The sequence below is a fragment of the Staurois parvus genome, unplaced genomic scaffold, assembly GCF_062004578.1.
Source record: "Staurois parvus isolate SC_StPar_1 unplaced genomic scaffold, SC_StPar_1.0 ptg000187l, whole genome shotgun sequence".
In the NCBI taxonomy this organism is placed as follows: domain Eukaryota; kingdom Metazoa; phylum Chordata; class Amphibia; order Anura; family Ranidae; genus Staurois; species Staurois parvus.
Genome location: NW_028317983.1, coordinates 1,896,579 through 1,915,494, shown reverse-complemented (window position 1 = coordinate 1,915,494; position 18,916 = coordinate 1,896,579). Strand labels below are relative to the sequence as shown.

Here is an 18,916-nt window from a genome sequence, read left to right as displayed (position 1 = left end):
TTCCCTGAGAGACTTCCCGCAAGGGCCATTTTCTGCCTGACTGGAGTTCATAAAAGTCTTGTTACTTAACTTTCCAATTGTATTCTTGGTACATTCACACATTTTTATAAAATATACAAACTTTGCTTTTGATTTAGTAGCATAGCCTAGTGACTGTGTCTAGGTGGCTTACCCTGTAATTCATTTTCTTTCAACAGGTGCTTAGCAAGGATGACCACAAAAGATAGCCACCAGCGGGAGAAGCTACAAGTCTGCTAATGAAAAAAAAATAAGCAGGAAGATTTGGCCAGCACATGCCAAAAAGGTGAGGATCATGCCAAAAATTGCTTTCACATAACCTTCACTACACTAACTTCAAAATCATTACTCACTGAAAATTTCTGACAGTTTCCCTTTAAGCCCATAATATTGTTACTCGGAGGAGAACAATGACTAATCTATTCTGCTGTACAGCCAGAGAGGTTTGTCAACATTTACTTTAATGTAACTCCTTCTCTACATTATGAGGAACCATTCTCTGCCAGGAATGCTGGGAGTGACATGCAAATGAGGCTTTGACTATACTTGCATTAGACCGGGGTTTTAGGAGGTTAATGCTTGAACCCTGTTTTGCATGAGCATATTTACAGTCAGTTAAAGAAGAATGTTTCTGTTTAATACTGCAAATTTGCATAGAAGAATATTAACATTGATATTGTAACCTGTCGCCAGGCTTTCCAGAGAAACCCATGGCAGTTGCTGGAAGAAAAGAGGGGAGAGGACAGTCACAAGACTCTCAGCAGGTTAGAGAATAGGCATGGCTCCAGGTTGTCCAGTGGTCTGCAGAACATTGTTTCCTGAGCTTTAGTGGTCTGTGGATAACCTATGCATTGACTGCTTGTTGTATTGTTAGAGAATTTGTAAACCCCAAATTTGCTCCAACTCTCCCTGAAAGTAAACAAGGCCTTTGGGTTCTTTGTGTGTATTGCCTTCATTCTCATGCCTGGACTTTGCCCTATGAAAGAGATGGTATCCATTCAGTGCTCTTCCACTGAGAGAGACAATGTTCATTCAACACTCTGCCCCCGAAAAAGTCAGTATCCTTTATCCTGTTCCAGAGAGTCAGTATCCATTCAGCACTCTCCCCTTCAAGAGAGTCGGTATCTATTCAGCACCCTACCCTTTAAAAGAGTCAGTATCCATTCAGCATGCTGCCATTCAAGAGATTCAGTATCCATTCAGCATTCTGCCCTTCAAGAAAGTCAGTATCCATTCATCATTCTGCCCTTCAAGAGATTCAGTATCCATTCAGCATTCTGCCCTTCAAGAGATTCAGTATCCATTCAGCATTCTGCCCTTCAGGAGAGTCAGTATCCATTTAGCATTCTGCCCTTCAAGAGATTCAGTATCCATTCAGCATTATGCCCTTCAGGAGAGTCAGTACCCATTTAGCATTCTGCCCTTCAAGAGATTCAGTATCCATTCAGCATTCTGCCCTTCAGGAGAGTCAGTATCCACTTAGCATTCTGCCCTTTAAGAGATTCAGTATCCATTTAATATTCTGCCCTCCAAGAGATTTAGTATCCATTCAGCATTCTGCCCTTCAAGAAAGTCAGTATCCATTCAGCATTCTGCCCTTCAAGAGATTCAGTATCCATTCAGCATTCTGCCCTTCAGGAGAGTCAGTATCCATTTAATATTCTGCCCTTCAAGAGATTCAGTATCCATTCAGCATTCTGCCCTTCAGGAGAGTCAGTATCCATTTAATATTCTGCCCTCCAAGAGATTCAGTATCCATTCAGCATTCTGCCCTTCAAGAGAGTCAGTATCCATTCAGCATTCTACCCTTCAAGAGATTCAGTATCCATTCAGCATTCTGCCCTTCAAGAGAGTCAGTATCAGTTCAGCATTCTGCCCTTCAAGAAATTCAGTATCCATTCAGCACTCTGCCCTTCAAGAGAGTCAGCATCCATTCAACATCATGCCCTTTAAAAAAAGTCAGTATCCATTCAGTATTCTACCCTTCAAAAGATTCAATGTCCATTCAGCACTCTGCTCTTCAAGAGTATCGGTATTCATTCAGTACTCTTCCCTACACAATAGCCAGTGTCCATTCAGCACTTTTCCCTCCAAGATAGTCCGTGTCCTTTCAGTAACCTGCCCTCCAGTATAGTCATTGTCCCTTTTGCACTCTGCCCTCTGATATACAGTAGTTGGAGTCAATTGAGCACTCTGCAACCCCAAGCGTATCGGTGTCCATTCAGCTCATTGCCCTCCAGTAGTGTCATTATCTTTTTAGCACTATGCCTTTCAAGAGAGTCACTGCCCATTCAGCGCTCTGCTTTTGGAAAGATCTATTGTGAAAACGTATGCTGAAGTACCTACTGTAGGTGCAGACACATCTATTTGTTGGGTGAATTAGCCTACTGCATCTATTTTCTGAACTGCCAGGTAACTCTAGTGTGAGCATACCTTCCCACATGGCTGTGCTGCATATACACTCACCGGCCACTTTATTAGTTACACATGTTCAATTACTTGGTAACACAAATTCCTAATCAGCCAATCACAAGGCAGCAACTCAATGCATTTAGGCATCTAGATGTGGAGAAGACAACTTGCTGAAGTTCAAACTGAGCATCAGAATGGGGGAAGAAAGGGGATTTAGGTGACTTTAAATGTGGCATGGTTGTTGGTGCCAGACAGGCTGGTCTGAGTATTTCAAACACTGCTGATCTGGGATTTTCAGCACAACCATCTCTAGAGTTTACAGAGAATGGTCCAAAAAAAAAGAAAATATCCAGTGAGCGGCAGTTGTTTGGAGGAAAATGCCTTGTTGATATCAGAGGTCAGAGGAGAATGGGCAAACTGGTTGCTGTGACATTCAGATGGTAGGGTCAGAATTTGGTGTAAACAACATGAAAGCATGGATCCATCCTGCCTTGTATCAACGGTTCAGGCTGGTGGTGGTGTAATGCTGTGGGGGAGATTTTCTTGGCACTAGTAAGATGAACCTAATACAGTAGCCGGTGAGTGTAAATCCAGATCCTGACCTTCACCATCAAGAGTGAGGATGTGTAGCATCAATGCTAGACATCCAGCCTTTGTTCATCATTAGTCTAGTCTGTCCCAGGTTCAAAGTGGTTAAATTTCACCCGTTATTTGCAATGTGCCTTGGCCTGCATCTGCATATCCATCATTCATCTGGTCCAAGTCAGAGGCAGCTGCAGAAGTTGGCCAAGACTATGCCGTGTATACCCAGCGAGCTTCTCTGTCACCAACACAAGGACACCTCTTATGTCCCAGACTTCTTGCTAAGACGCCTGTGTGTCCTGTCGCCTGAATGTCACATTCAGTGTCCCAGCATTCACGTTCCGTGTAGTATGAAGCATGCAGCCTTGCACAGGAGCTCACAATTCTGTTTCTCTAAGGATGTACACAGGTCAAAATCATCATCAAGATACAGTTTGGTCAAAATTGAAAATTAAACCCATGCATGAAGCATAGCCAGACTGCTCACTAGTTCAGTTTACTATCCAGACCAGGGGCGGACTGACCATTGGGGAACCCATGAGATGTCCCTGGTACCTTTCATTGGCTTTTTTGGGTGGGATTTGAGTGTGGGCAAGGACACAGGGGCTCCATGATCCCCTATTGCCCGGGGGCCCCATGAGTTGTAAGTCCGCCCCTGATCCAGATATTGTCATAGTACAAGTCCACCCCACTTCCTTTCAGTGTCATTTATGAGAAGATTCTCACAGCACCAGATCCACAGCTACCGTAGATGTAAATGATGGTACACCAAGCTTGGCAACGTCCACACACTTCAGCAAGCCAATCCAACCATCCTGCACATGAAACTTTAATTCAGATTAGGTTTAAAGTATAACCAAAGGCAATTTTTTTTTTAATTTTTAGACGAAGGATGGATTAGAACACCAGTCAGGTTTTTATTGCTGTCTGTGTCCCCCCTCCCGTTAGGGAGATTCACCCTCTCTATTTGTTCTGTTTACCGTTATCATTGAAAGTGAAAGTAAAATAAAATCCTAAAATTTGGGTTGCCCCCAGAAAAGTAATAGAGGGGAAATCTTCCAATGGGGACAACAGTTCTGGAGACCTGGGGGTCCCCAAGGAATTCCCTTAATTTACAGATATTTCCTCTCACTTCCTGTTTTAGTTATGGGACAGGAAGTGAAGGTAAATCTTACAATGGGGCAAATATGGCAAATCTACACCTTAAAGGGGTTATAATCCTCCCTTACTCTATGTAGAATGAAGAAAAAGGTTTTGGCTATAGTTCTACTTTAACAGAGTGCACTTAGTGACTTAAAGGAGAAGGTTACTCTCATATAAGGTGCACTTATGCCACCTACCTGGCTCACCACCACATCTAAAGTATTCAACTTACTTTAGTGAATCTGATTGCTGTGGTATGTTATGACTACATCCCTACTGCTGGCTGTTTCTACACAGTGGGTCTTCTTAAACAGGCCATACATGGATTGATCGATGGATTGACTTGGGTACAGTTGGCCTGCCCATACATGGATGAAATCTTGGCCTGCTGAACCCAAGTCGGTCCATTGTTCAACTTGGATACAACCAGCCTATTGGATATTTTAAATTCCATTACTGTCTATGGCTAGCCACTAGCAGTAATTATTGCATGCTGTCAGCCGGGAAGGCTCCCTGCACCCCCTCCTGCAGGCAACACAATAGCGCTACATGAGGCATTCCCCCATCAGCACTGACTGTGTTGATGGGGGAATCAAGTGGTTCTCTTTCCTTCCACCTATGGTGAAAAGAAAGAAAATCAAGTCATCTATGGGCTGCTTTATTAGGCTTCTGTAGGACTATCTCCCAAGGCTGGAGGCCATTCCAATCGGTACAAGCTTTGCTTTATTTAATAAGAACTACGAAGCATGAGGGCCAGCCTGATTGAATATAAATTGAACAAATTGTTCAGGGTGGCCCTTGAATGACATGTAAATTTAAGGAGGTTGTACAGTCAGATTGTATTATGTGTGACTAGATTTAAGGGATAAAAACACATTCTACAGCCAAATGTTTTGTGGATACCTGATCATCGTGCCTATACGAGCTTGTACCATACCAAACCCATGAGCACTATGGTGAAATTGGCCATCCTTTGTGGTTATAGCAGCCTCCGCATTTCTGGAAAAGCTTTCCACAAGATTTTAGAGTGTGTCAATGGGACTTTGTGCCTGGTTTAACCTTTTCGCCGCCTGGCCTATAGCCGTTTGGCGGCCGCAAAAATGCTCTAGCTTTACGGGTGTACGCCATTTGGCGTCCTCCCGCACATGCGCAGTTCGCACAGTTGAAGAGCCGCACAGCGGCGCGATCTGTCACTGGCCGTGTACCTCGGACACGGCCAATGACAGATCTGAGTACCGGCCCCCGTTGCCGGTACCATGTGACCTGCTGTGACCAATCACAGCAAGTCACATGACAGTTGTATACAATGGATGGCTTCATTCATGCCATCCATTGTATAATAGTGCCTAGCTGTGAATGGTCACAGCAGATCACATGCACGTCATGTGATTAGCTGTGGCCAAATCACAGCTAAGCACAAAAAAAAAAAAAACCTGAATGAATCGATGTCATTCAGGTAAATGCTTGCTTATAGCAAAGTAATTCTTTGCTATAAGCAAATTGTGTAGAAAAAAAAAAATACTGACCACTTCCCCAAAGTAGTACAATGTTACTATGGTAACATTGTATTACTTTGGTCGTAGTAAAATATGAAAAAAAAATCTTTAAAAAACTGTAATAAAAAATTAAAAATAATAAAAAAATTAAAAAAACATATATATTTTTTTTTTCATACTGTCACCAGTCAGTGTCCCTGTTCACCGCCATGCCAGTTATATGATGATGCTGTACTGCACTGGTGACAGTATATAAAAAAAAAATAGTGAAAATAATTTTTTTAATTTTTTCATTTTCCGAAAAATTATGACAAAAAAAACACAACTTCAAAAAACTCGCCATTCCTCTTATGAAGTACGTCGGACTGTCTACTTTGCAAAAAGGGGTCATTTAGGGATATCTGTACTATTCTGACATTCTTGGACCTCAAGAAATTAGATTGGCTGTCAGTACTTCAGGATTGATCAATTTTCAGATCTATACCATAGTTTGTGAATTCTAACTTTCCTGCAAACTAAATAATACATCCTAATTTGGGTTATTTTCACCAAAGACATGTAGCAGAATACATCTCGGCCTAAATTTATGAAGAACAATTATTTATTTGTAAACTTTTATAACAGGAACAAAGAAAAACATGGGTTTTTCTTCAAAATTTTTGGTCTTTTTTTGTTAATTTAGCAAAAAAATAAAAACCCCGGCGGTGATTAAATACCACCAAAAGAAAGCTCTAGTTGTGCAAAGAAAATGATAAAATTTTAGTTTGGGTACAATGTTGTATGACCGCGCAATTGTCATTCAAAGTGTGACAGCGCTGAAACGTGAAAAATGGCCTGGGCAGGAAGGTGTAAAATTGCCCGGTATTGAAATGGTTAAGCAAAAGAGCATTTGTGGGTCAAGTGCTGATGTTGGACGAAAAGACCAAGGGTGTTCTCCTAAAGATGTTCAGTAAGTTCAGAGATTAAATCTGGGCTCAAGTTCCTTTACACCAAACCCATCAATCCATGTCTTTATGGAGCTGGCTTTGTGCACAGGGGCACAGTCATGTTGGAACAAAATAGTCCTTCATAAAATGGTTCTTGAGATGTAGGAAGAGCACAAGTGTCTACATGTCTTTATGTTGTCTCATTAACTGTATCCTCTACTGAAAACACCTGAACCCAGCCATTTGGAATATTGTCCTCATGCTTTTAGCCATATGGTGTAGTGGTGAAAAATATCAACGTCTGCCCATATCATTTCATCAAAATATTATAGTACAGTCAGAATTAGAAGAATGGGCAGCCTTCAAGCTACACAATGTTTTTCACATATTCTTTTTGAAAATTGCTTTGTTATTGTTGTATGTTGACAATTTTGTTTAAAGTGTTAAATAGATTACAATACAATACAACAGGGTAATTATAGAAATCTCGAAAAGTTTCAAGATCCATCACAGTAGTTAATTTATGTGATGTATAAATTCTTGGCAGTAGACTGGAAGGTAATTGCAGGGGCTTCCCCCAATTTGTGCAATTCTTTGTTACTGACTCCATCTGATATACGGCTGAAGTGGGGGATTTCCAGTGTCTGTTCATGAGATTTTATATGTTGATACCATGGGACACCTGATCTATGAACTGACTTCATAGTAGTGTCAGGCTACATTTGAACTATATAGCATAGGGTTTTGGGTGCACATCAGTAGAAATGGAAGGCCTCAATGGTTCCCACACCCTGTTCTAGAATAAGAAGAGACGCCATATAGAACATTTGTGTGCTATGCAGATTTCAGTGCTTTCTGGGAGCCCCAGAGGACAGAAGCTCTGGAACAGGGACGGACTGACCATTTGGAAACTCGGGCACTGCCCGAGGGCCTGGGGTCAGTAGGGGGCCCCATGAGATGCCCCTGGTACCTTTTTCATAGGCTTTTTTGAGTTTGGGCAAGGACACAGGGGCCCCATGATCCCCTATTGCCCGGGGGCCCCATGAGTTGTCAGTCCGCTCCTGCTCTGGACCGACCCCAAGCAGGCCAGACTGTAAAGTGCAAGCAATCATTATTTTTAATACCAGTTTTAAAGTTGCTACAGGGGGGCAAAATCTGTCCATTGCATCTAACCTTCAAAAGCTGACGTGGATTGTAGATGTAGATGGCTTATTTGTCTGGATACAAAACCATTCCTGTTTAGCTTTCACTGCTATTAATTGCCACAGCGACAAGTATTTCTTGGGCTCTCTGAGAAAGGAGATATGAACTAAAGTTTTCAGTATACACTCACTGGGCACTTTATTAGGTCCACCTTGCTAGTACCAGGTTGGACCCCCTTTTGCCTTCATAACTGCCTTCATTCTTCATGGCATAGATTCAACAAGGTGTTGGAAACATTCCTCAGAGATTTTGGTCCATATTGACATGAGTTACTGTTGCCTTTCTATCATCTCAAACCCAGTCTGCCCATTCTCCTCTGACCTCTGACATCAACAAGGCAGTTTTGTCCACACAACTGCCGCTCACTTGATATTTTCTATTTTTCGGACCATTCTTTGTAAACCCTAGAGATGGTTGTGTGTGAAAATCCCAGTAGATCAGCAGTTTTTGAAATACTCAGACCAGCCTGTCTGGCACCAACAACCATGCTAAGTTCAAAGTCACTTAAATCCCCTTTCTTCCCCATTCTGATGCTCAGTTTGGACTTGAGAAAGTTGTCTTCACTGCATCTACATGCCAAAATGCATTGACTTGCTGCCATGTGATTGGCTGATTAGAAATTTGTGTTACCAAGCAATTGAACAGGTGTACCTAATAAAGTGGCCCCAACACACAGTTTAGTGAACCTAGATTTAGTCACCGATCACACCGCCGCGATTTAAAATCGCGTGATTTATGTGCAATTTCAGCGCGATTTCAGGTGCGATTTCTGAAGACTTTATTACTACTTGTGAAGATTTTCAATGATTTCTTGCAATTTGCAGTGCAATTTCTATTATATTCTGTGTACCTCCCTCCTCAACGCCAGTTATCCCCTTTTTAGTCTATCGTGAATGCTGCTGCTAAACTCATCCACCTCATCCACTCTGTATCTGCCACCCCTCTCTGTCAATCCCTCCACTGGCTTCCCACTGCCCAACGCATAAAATGCAAAACATTAACAACTTACAAAGCCATCCACAACTCTGCCCCCAGCTATATCACTAACATGGTCTCAAAATATCAACCAAACCAAACATATAAAACCATTTATAACTCTGCCCCAAATTACATCACCAATCTTGTCTCCAAATATCACCCAAACTGTCCTCTCCACTCCTCCCACAATATCCTGCTCTCTAGCTCCCTTGTCTCCTCCCATGCTAGTTTCCAGGACTTCTCCAGAGCCGCCCTCATCCTCTGGAACTCTCTACCCCAATCTATTTGACTGTCGCCTATTCTGCCCACTTTTATGCGATCTCTGAAAACCGATCTCTTCAGGGAAGCCTATCCTGCCTTCAGCTAATAACTGAATCTTCTATTGTAGCTGCTGACTTTTAAAATATAGCCACTTACCTGTCCCTCGTTCCAGCGGTGTCTTCACCACCGCTGATTTCACCGGCCATCTTCTCTCCCTGGCGCCGGCATCTTCAGTGTGACCACCCGGCTGTGACAGCTTTTGGCTTCGGGTGCCCACTGCGCATGTGCGAGAAGCCCTGTAGTCTTCTGGGACCTGTCCTGATTGCCTAGGCGATCGCAACAGGAGTGGGAGCGGGTACCTGTCAAATTCGGGTACCCGCTCCCCCCCCCACTCCCCAAAGGTGCCAATCCTTAATGGGGAGCGGGGGACAAAGGCTTAAAGCAGAACTTCCCCTTTTGGGTGGAGCTCCGCTTTAAAGCTGATGATGATGCAAACTGTTAATTGCACAGCTGATGTTTGTACAACATAATCAAACTTTACTTTTACTGTCCAAGAGGCTTCTAACTCTGTGCAGCCAGGTTTGTGATCTGGGTGCCCCTAGCGGGATAGTTCAGCAACCTCCTTGACGTAAGCTGCAATACCAGCACAGCTTGGCCAAGAATACACCCCCCCTGCCTGCTGACTGGACTAGAAGGAGCAGCAGCATACTGATGGGTAATTCCTGAGCTTCGGTTCACTCTCTCCCAATCTGAGTGATGGTGTGAAGGAGTTTACAAGAGGCTGATACCAGGACAACTGTAATATTTGGTGGTTGGAGTTCAGATTTAAGGGTTCCAGGATTATCAAGGGTAGGGCCTTGTGGATTAGAACGTGTTTAGACCCAGATAATAGACATGCCAGTAAATATGGACATTTTAAAACCATTTGCAATATAATTTATTGAGTTTGTGTGTTTTTCATATTTGGATAAGAGTGTCCCTTTAAGTTCAATGCTCACTTTTGTCAGCTAGAAACATGCAAATCTGCAGGGCTCCAGTGATCCTCACACTTTGTAATCTCTTCTTTCTCTTCCCTCCCTTCAGGCAACAACGTTCTGCTGTGTGATCGTCTCCATGCTGGCAGCTGTCGAGCTCGCCACTCCTACATGCCGGCTCTAAACCGCACTGTTAAACTTCATTCTTCTTTTACCACCTGCCAGTTGTTATTTTTTGTGTTGCAAGATTTGGAAAGAAAGGAACAAGAGGAGGAACTCTGGCTTCATTCAATGGCGAAGGGAGAGCAGAGCTAAGCAAAGAGAAGCGAGCAGAGCTAAACACAGAGAGGGGTGTAGAATTGAGCACATTTTGGAGATCAGAGCTGAGAACAGAGGGGGGTGCAAAAACAGATCTATTGATTCACTCATAGTCTTCTTAAAGTGATTGGAAACCTCAGACATGAAATATGAACAAAGCATATCCCTCTATAGTGTGTATTTATCTCAATCCAGAGCACTAGGTGTCATTTCTGTCTGCTGCCTCCTACCTCTGCTATCAGCATGAGTCACTTCTGACAAGTTTTCCTGACACCAAGAGAAAAAAATGGTGACATGGGAGGGACCTTCAGCAGATTAACAGCCTCAGCTCTGTCCCTGTGTGCTGTGTGGATGGAGGTGTGCCTCTTCCCTCCAATCAGCTCTCAGAGCTGTCCTCACTAAGCTCTGCAGTGTGTAATTTCAGCTCTATGCCCCCTTTTTTCTGAACTCTCAGACAAGCTTTATAAAGTCTGGACTTTAAACGGGTGTAGAAAAGATAACACTGCAGATACATAGGTACAACTTATGTAGGAGGATTTGTTTCATCTCTGTGTATCGCCTGAGGCCAGTCACTTCACTGGGCATATGTAAGGGTTTACAACCACTTTAAAGTAATTCTTTAATGTAGGCTGCCATTTTAATTGCGACAAATGCTCATTCACTTGCTACTCTGATGATTCTCTTGCTTTCAGAACAGCTAACAAATATCTAACCAAGAATAAGTATGTAGACTGTGGAATTGTTGGGCCACCGACTCAGAAAGCACCAAGGGTGAGCAAAACAGCTATGTAACTAGCATTTTGTGAAGGAGGCCAATGGTGGCAATCCCCATATATTTCTTTAGGATATGTTTACTTTAAACTGCATGATCAGATTGTAGTCCATAAGGCCATCCTAAAAGAAGTTGCACACAAATTGTACGACCAAATTGAAACATGTATGGCCAGGCTTACACAGCATAATGTGGATGCGTTTTTTTATTATTGCTTTTTTGTTATTGAGTCTTTAAAATACATATGCATGTCAGTGAGTTGGGTCAGCTTACCCATGTCTACCCATAATAGAAAAAAAACAGTTGTAGGTATTTCTAAGAGACTGGGAGACTTTTACCCAACTGTTGCATTTGGACTTTATATTTTTTCTTTTTTTTTTCAATGTAAAGTTTTTTTTTCATTTTATTTTTGCCAAAACTCTTTGGATTTACATTGTATACTATGTGAAAATAAAGTCCTATTTAAAGTGCATATTTTCTCATCTAATCTTTGTGTTCCTGTGTGTTTCCAGCCTCAAGGCTCATTCTGTACATTCTGTAAATGCTGATGTAGCAATGAACCTAAAAGAACTGCTGAATTTCAACAGGCCCTCCTGACTTCCATACTAGTGACCTGCCTTGTGCGGCATCCAGACACTCACTGGACCTCCAGCACAGACAATCAGACATACACCAATACCTTCCATCTATGTTTGCAAAATGTATCTCCTCAAATGTGGAGGGATTGAGGTTTAACTTCATAGATGCCAACTGTTCTAGATTTGGTGGGACAGTCCCACATCTCAGTCCTTTGTCCTATTGCTACTTTGTCCAGGGACTAGAAGAAAGCAGAAGCAAATAATGTCTTGGCCTTAGGAGAAACCTAGAAATCCCAGATAACATAAACAGAGTTTGGATTGGCTACAGCCTTGCTGAAAACAACAAATTTAGACTAGGGACACTCCAGCTTAAAGGGTAAGTTCAGCAAGGTGAGCTAACTCCACTATTCTAGCCACCCCTTAGACCCCACTGCACATTGCAGCCCTAATACCCCAGACCAGGGGCGGACTGACCATTTGGAAACTCGGGCACTGCCCGAGGGCCCGGGGTCAGTAGGGGGCCCCATGAGATGCCCCTGGTACCTTTTTCAAAGGCTTTTTTGAGTTTGGGCAAGGACACAGGGGCCCCATGATCCCCTATTGCCCGGGGGCCCCATGAGTTGTCAGTCCGCCCCTGCCCCAGACTGTCGAAGTAGTGGTCCATATGCTGTAATACACAGCCCTGAGATGAGTATTCTTCACAATGCTTGCAATGGCAAATGCTTATTGGTCAGTGCAGCCACGTGACCATGCTGATCAATGAGAAGTGCATCCAAGGTTTCTTCTTCTGGTAAGTGTCCAAAAGAAAAAAAGCACTTCTCATCGGTCTGTGTGGTCACATGATCACGCTGACCAATGCATTCTTTCCATTGTGAGCATTAGGATGGAGCTGTGTATTGTTGTGTGCGGTGTACAGGTCGCTACACAAGCAGCAAAGGACATCACTATGTGCAGGAGAATCTTTAGGTTTGGCCAGGATATTTGAATTTAATTTACCTTTTAATTTTTCGTGAAAAGGTGAACTTACACTTTAAGGCCGGGTCACTAAGCAAGTTTTCTGGCTTTATTGCTTTTCCTCTTGGTTCAATACTTTGTGCCCCTTACCTGGAACAAGAATGCAAACAAGGATTTGCCTCCATTTTCCAGGTCAGTGGCTCAGACCCAACTGCTCTGTGTCCTAGGCAGACGACTGGCATCAACAGAAGGGGATTATCAGTGAAAGCCCCCCAGTATCACTTGAGAATGGTTCCCTTTAAATCCAACCAGTATATTCCTTTTTTAGATTTACCTTGTTACATTTGTCCTGTCCACGGAAAAGCTGCAACCTGGATCGTTGTTCTCACGTCTCGTGTGAATTCTCTGGCTGGTTTTCCAATTAGAAGAATGGACTCTAATTACTCCAGGAAATAAGTGATGTTACAGGAATCTATTACCCAGCTCCTCTCCTCTCCTTCCTCCGAAGAAAGCAATTACAGATGTGAAATGCTGGGCCTGACTTTCAGCTGCAGCAATGAATGGGAATACGTTGGTGCATACTTCAACAGAACACTTGCCCTTGTTAACAGGTAACACTTCTCACTTTTTGTTGACCCAGAGGAAGTAATGGAAGAGGAGTCACATGTTCAGTCATAGTTCCTATTCAGAGAAATAATCTTTGATTTAGAGGATGATGGAAAAAAGATTCATTGAGAAAATCAATTTATAAATATACCTTCCCTATTAACTCTTTCCCACTGGTTTCCCATCAGCCCTTTAAGAACTGTAAACATTGGAGGCGTCTCCTCTTCTGAACATGTGATCACTGTCATTGGCCGACCATGTGATCAAAGTGCTGGGGGCACATGATAGAGCATGCTCTCAACACAAAACAGGGACGCCAGCCACTGTGCATACATATGGCTTCGTGACATTAGGCCCATCTCCCTGCTGCCACATATATGCATATGGCAAACGGAAAGGTATTAACCCCCATTTCATACCTATGCGGCCGTGCACGGGCACGAGAGCCCATTCATTTGAATGGACTCCCGTGATACGCAGGGAATGAAGTCCCTGCACTTCTTTGGAAAACGCAGCCCACACAGGAACCTCGGTTCCCAGTACAGTTGCATTTTCCAGTGCGGGCGGCGTGCCATTAAAACTAATGGTACACGCCCGTGGGTCCGCATTCCTCTGTGCGGGTGGTGCGGCTGCACGGATTTTCGTGCGGATCCGCAGTGGCACCACCCGCACAGATGTGAACCTAGGGTAAAGGGATTCTGCTGCCGTACTATTATTTTAGCAACAAACTTTCTATAAGATTATATGTGCATTTAACACATTTTATGTACATTATTTACCTGTAAAATAATCGCTTGTGTAGACATCCAAAAGCTCTGAAACTGGTGCTGTTAACCACAATTTTTTTTCTTTCAATAGATATTGATTGAAATATGTTGTTTTTAGAAGATACAGTGGCAACCGCAGTCATGTATACAGGTAAAAGTATGAAATCAATGACTTACAAGTCGAATGCAGTTGTGCATAAAGCTGTAAAACCATAACAAATGTCAAGATAATTGGCATTACAGAACATACAATAATCATAGCGTAGCAATGAATCAATATGGATAATAGAAGGATAACCATACGCCAACAACACGAGATCAGACGTTGGTAAGGGAGATATCTGTGTATAAAATACACTGAGCTATGGATCAGGCCAAGGCCAAAACCAATCGTATATCGTCCCTGCGGGAGAGCCAAGAGAAAAGAAAACGAGTAGGGGGAAGGAAAATTAAAACAAGAGAAAGGAACAAGAGCAGTACATCAGAAGCACCCAAGTCCGAGCCGTAGGGTCTCTGTATTTATAGCGATGTAAAACTGGCTGTTGACATAGAAGGATGGGCATGGTGGATCCATGGAGTCCATGAGTTAAGGAATTTCTCATGGGTATCCAAAAGAATGCTGGAAAGCTTTGCATTGGTGACAGGGGCGGACTGACAACTCATGGGGCCCCCGGGCAATAGGGGATCATGGGGCCCCTGTGTCCTTGCTCAAACTCAAAAAAGCCTATGAAAAAGGTACCAGGGGCATCTCATGGGACCCTCTACTGACCCCCTGGCAGTGCCCGAGTTTCCAAATGGTCAGTCCGCCCCTGATTGGTGAGAAAGAAGTCTAGGAGGTGGTGAATTTCGGGCGCCACCATCTTTTGAAGTGATGTCAGCAAGTCTAGTGACTCAGAGTTGTCACTCTATATTACTTTCCTCCCCCAGAAACTATGTTGTACATAAAAGATTATGTAAGGAGGAAAAGGGAGACATGGAGGAGCTGCGCCAGCACAGAGTGTAATTAGATATTCCAGGAAGAGAGGGCTATGGCATGCAAGAATGGAGGAGGGCTGTGCTAAGGAGTAAGTCCTGAAGAAAGAAAATTTGCTAGCAAGTTCCTTCACTCCTCCCCCGGAAGCCACATAAAAGATTATTTAGGGAGGGGAAGGGAGAAGCAGAAGAGCTGGGCCAGCACATAAAGTAATTAGATATTTCCAGAGGAGGAGAGGGCTATGAAGTGCAAGAAGGAAGGGGGTTGTGAAGGGGAATTGATTCTTCCTGAAGAAGTCAAATTTGCCAGCAAGTTCCTTCACTCCTCTCCTGGAAACTGCTTATGTAGGCAGGTAAAGGGAGGCCTGGAGTAGCTGGGCAAGCACAGAACATAGATAGATAATCCCAGGAGAGGAGAGCGCTATGATTACAAGAAGGAAAGGGGGGAAGGGGGGCTGTGCTAGGGGATTGATTCTTCCTGAAGAAGTCAAATTTTCTAGCAAGTTCAGAGGCACATTGCAAGTCAATAAAATGCTGCAAGTAAGGCTGCCTTCACAGTGCAGCACATGTATTCTTGCATTGCAGAACTTTAAAAACGTACTATGTGGTTTTCTAAAACGCATAGTGAGTTATAATGCTTGTATGCAGCACAGATAGCCGTGAATAGCAGGTTAAGGATGCCATTGGGGTTGACTCCTTAACAACCAGCTATTTATTGGTTGTTAAGGAAGCTGGCGGGTGGTTGTTAAGGAGCCGGAACCCGAGAGTGTCCTTAACAACCAATGATAATGCCTCCCCCCCCCCCCCCCCCCCCCCCCGTGGTCAGCATGCTCCAGCTCAGGAGCAATGCTACCACCGGATGGGGGGAGGAGATGGAGAGACAATAAGCGGTATAACAGGGAGTATTGGCTCTGAAAATCTGAGGGGAGGAGGAAGGGAAGACCGGATCTTAGGGAAGGAGGTGGAGAGACAGCAGGGGGTACAGCAGAGAGCATTGGCTCCCAAAATCTGAGGGGAGGAAACGGGAAGGCAGGAACGAGCTAATGTTGAGCACCAAGGGGACAGGAGGCTGAGCGGGGGGGGGGGATGGGGGGTTTGAGGAGGGATGGGGCACTGTTTACATCGTCACTGATTGTTAAGGGAGCCGGCATGTGCTGGCTCCCTAAAAAATCAGCTATTCACTGGTTGTTAAGGACGAAGTTCCTTAACAACCAGCAAATATGCATCTAGAAATGCACCCTGGGTAAGTTTTTGGTGCATTTATGTTGTGGTTCCCATTGACATCATTGGAAGGTGCATCTTTTGTACACTTTTAAGAACATGCAGCATGCAGAACTTTCCAAACCACAGCGCAAACACAGCGCAGTGATGTGAAAATTCTCATAGGCTTTAAAGGCAAACAATTTTTGATGCGCTTTTGTCCTGCTGGATAGGTGCATTCCAGTGTGACAAAAGCGCATCAGTCTGAAAGGGCCATAAGTATTTAAAGTGTTTGTAAACCCTCACAACCCATTCAGTTTAAAATAGAAATGAAAGGCAAAACATTTGTGTATATACATAAAAACTTTTTAAATACCTTTCTCCATTTATTATAGTTGATCACATACCTTTTGGAGAAACAGCAGCTCACTGAACTTCCCAGTGACTGGCTTACAGGAAGGGGGGTTGTCAGGACAAGTATGATCATTGGAGGAGAGCAGGCTGAGTTCCCAGCACAGCTAGAGGCCTGACCACACTGTGCTCTTATGCCTAGTGTGGTCATTTTTTAATAGAAAATCTAAAGGACTGGCAGGACCAGGGATTTCACATAGAAGAAGCAATACAAAGAGAACAAGAGACTTCTTCATACAAGTACATGGTACAGCAGGCACATATCGAGAATATGAAATGTTGCGTTTACATGTTCTCAATTTTACCTGCAATTCAACAATTTTGATAAAGAATCAGACCACCCAAGTTATAGTTATAGATGGGTTCAGGCCTTGACTTCTTATATGTCTTGGATATTCCAACAGTGAGATCTCCCAGCCATATTTCCCAACTTTCTTCATAAAGACAGTTATTTCTTATCTTCTGAACATCCATCAGTTCATAATTGCGATAAGATATGACCGTCTTTATCAGCCCTAATTTAGGTGTTCTACTGCCTGTCATCGTGGTTCTAATAACATTTATTGCTCAAGCCCTGAGGAAGGGAAGGCCTTTCCCCCGAAATGCGTTGGCTGTAAATTAAGCTTTTAACCAATAAACTTTTCAAAAAGTGATTTGAACTTTCGTAGTAGGCCCTCCTTAATACCTACCCGAATAGGCCAAGTGTCAGAATCTCTTTAAATTCATATATCTGAAAGGTTCAATAAAAAAAAGAAAGTGATGGTGTTCCTTTATACTGACTCTAGAAGTAGCTTGTATGTTTTACTAACCTGCAAATAAAAACAGGAAAACACTGAGTCACTACCTCAAAGCTTTCTCCGCTCATTCACAGGAGGACAATGTTTGGTGACATCAAAAACAAAAGCTCAATAGCTGCGGGCTTCGTTCCCCCGGCGCACTTCTGTGCAGACAAGTACCTGCAAGATTCTTAGAAAAGGATTTCATACATCAGCTGTGAACCGGCGAGAAAAGAAAAAAACCAAAGATGACACACTTTTGTTATCAGCCCAGATCAGTTCCCCAGCTGTTGCTTCCCATTGGTCGTTTTACTCCTTATGATGTGATTACAATGAGTGCATTCTTATTGAAGAGATAAAAAGTTTGCGGTCTGATGTCAAAGAGCTTTTCGTCTTTTGTCACATCCTTTTGTCCATTAAAACAATTAAAATGTGACACCGATAAAAGAGGGAGAGATTACAGAAATATTACCTTAAAGGAAACCGGTGCTTATCGAAACCATTGAAAACACAGCTCATCAGTAAAATAAATAAATAAAACGTTCATTGCAATATGCACCTCATATCCAGTGCTGTCCCCTGCAGACTTGCTGCTCAGCAATCCAGCACTGAAATGCTTTTGTGTTGAATGACGGGCAGCACTATCCATTTCACTTCCCATTAGGGACATCCAGGGCTGGGACAAGGGAGGGGAGGGGGGTGGCTGGGCGGGCACAGTGCCCTCACGTGGGGGTCATACAGCAAGCATCGCACTGCATGCACACTCCTGACTGGTGCTGGGCCACCACTAGGTCACAGCCTCCCTTCTATAGGCATCTGTTGAATGACGGCCAGCACCATCTATTTTACTTATCATGAGGGGCATCCAGGACTGGGACATGGGAGAGGGGGGCTGGGTGGGCACAGTGCCCTCACGTGGGGGTCATACAGCAAGCATCGCACTGCATGCACGCTCCTGACTGGTACTGGGCCACCACTAGGTAACAGCCTCCCTTCTATAGGCATCTGTTGAATGACGGCCAGCACCATCCATTTCACTTCCCATGAAGGGCATCCAGGGCTGGGACAAAGGAGAGGGGGGCTGGGTGGGCACAGTGCCCTCACGTGGGAGTCATGCAGCAAGCACTTCACTGCATGCATGCTCCAGACTGGTGCTGGGCCACCACTAGGTCACAGCCTCCCTTCTATAGGCATCTGTTGAATGAAAGCCAGCACCAGGGGCGGACTGACAACTCATGGGGCCCCGGGCAATATGGGATCATGTGGCCCCTGTATCCTTGCCCAAACTCAAAAAAGCCTATGAAAAAGGTAGCAGGGGCATCTCATGGGGCCCCCTACTGACCCCGGGCCCTCGGTCAGTGCCCAAGTTTCCAAATGGTCAGTCCGCCCCTAGCCAGCACCATCCATTTCACTTCCCATGAAGGGCATCCAGGGCTGGGACAAGGGGGAGGGGGGCTGGGTGGGCACAGTGCCCTCACGTGGGGGTCATGCAGCAAGCACCTCACTGCATGCATGCTCCTGACTGGTGCTGGGCCACCACTAGGTCACAGCCTCCCTCCTATAGGCTTC

At 44.0% G+C, this 18,916-nt stretch overlaps 1 long non-coding RNA gene across 2 annotated transcripts in view; it reads left to right on the top strand.

The window, feature by feature from the left end:
• The window catches only part of LOC149462024 (uncharacterized), a 389,135-nt gene extending 377,580 nt beyond the window's left edge, over positions 1–11,555 (top strand). The window contains exons 6-8 of one of the 2 annotated variants that reach the window (XR_016312725.1): positions 198–304; positions 712–782; positions 10,103–11,555. This is a non-coding gene — a long non-coding RNA (uncharacterized LOC149462024). The remainder of the gene's footprint in view (positions 1–197; positions 305–711; positions 783–10,102) is intronic. The other variant, XR_016312724.1, reaches the window with a different exon arrangement.
• The last annotated feature ends 7,361 nt before the right edge of the window (positions 11,556–18,916 follow it).